The following is an 869-nucleotide window of genomic DNA, read 5'->3' as shown; positions in this document are numbered from 1 at the left end:
AACTCTGATGCTTTTCTGAAATGCGGTGACAGTGTGCCTCCGTGTAGGTCATCTTTATCTTTTTCATGTTCCTGTGCGCCCCTTCCATCTGGAGATGCATTCCCTTCATTTCTGTAAAATTTTATTATATCATTTCTTTATTGTTACCACTTCCTTTTTCTCTAATCTTCCTTTCTTAATCTCTTATTAGTTGAGTTTTGGGTTTTCTGTTTTTATCTTCTAATTTACTTAAATTGGAGGTAAAATTGAAATTGGAAAAAGCAAGCCCGTACATAAACATTTTCAAATTTACCCCCAGTTGAAAAGTTTGCATTGGAGTAAGTTTTCCTCTTTGGATAATGAGATGAGTAAGAAGATTTTGAGAGTTTTTTCTTAACTCATGTTTTCATTTTTGTGGCTGAAAAAATAAGCACTTTGGTGGGTTTGTATAGTTCTCCTGGAAATTGTTTTTATAAGACTTCTTGTATCATTTTGTCAACATACCTAAAACTTTTGATTGTAAACCTTTGTGTGTCCTTCTGTAGAACAAAGTACACTTTTAACTTATTGGACATTGGACTGTATATCTCCAACATCTGAGCCTCTGCTTGCCTGTAGGTCAAGAAATCTTATTCCCAACCCCTTCAAATTTCTCTGTATTTTTAGAAATTTGTTTGCAAGCCTCCAGATTTCTGGCAGCAGGTAATGTGGAAATAAATTATATTCTTTAAAGTTTTTACCAAATCTCAGTGGTAAGGATAGATATTAACCATTTGATGCATTTGTCCAGGTCTCAGATTTCAGGTGAAGATTATGACATCTCTGCATAGCTTTTGTTGCCAAGATCTAGTTGTGATTGGAATAGACAACATTTACTGAGCATTTACATT

The sequence above is a fragment of the Lipotes vexillifer genome, unplaced genomic scaffold, assembly GCF_000442215.2.
Source record: "Lipotes vexillifer unplaced genomic scaffold, Lipotes_vexillifer_v1.1 scaffold295, whole genome shotgun sequence".
Classification (NCBI taxonomy): Eukaryota; Metazoa; Chordata; class Mammalia; order Artiodactyla; family Lipotidae; genus Lipotes; species Lipotes vexillifer.
Note: the sequence above shows the minus strand (reverse complement) of the source record.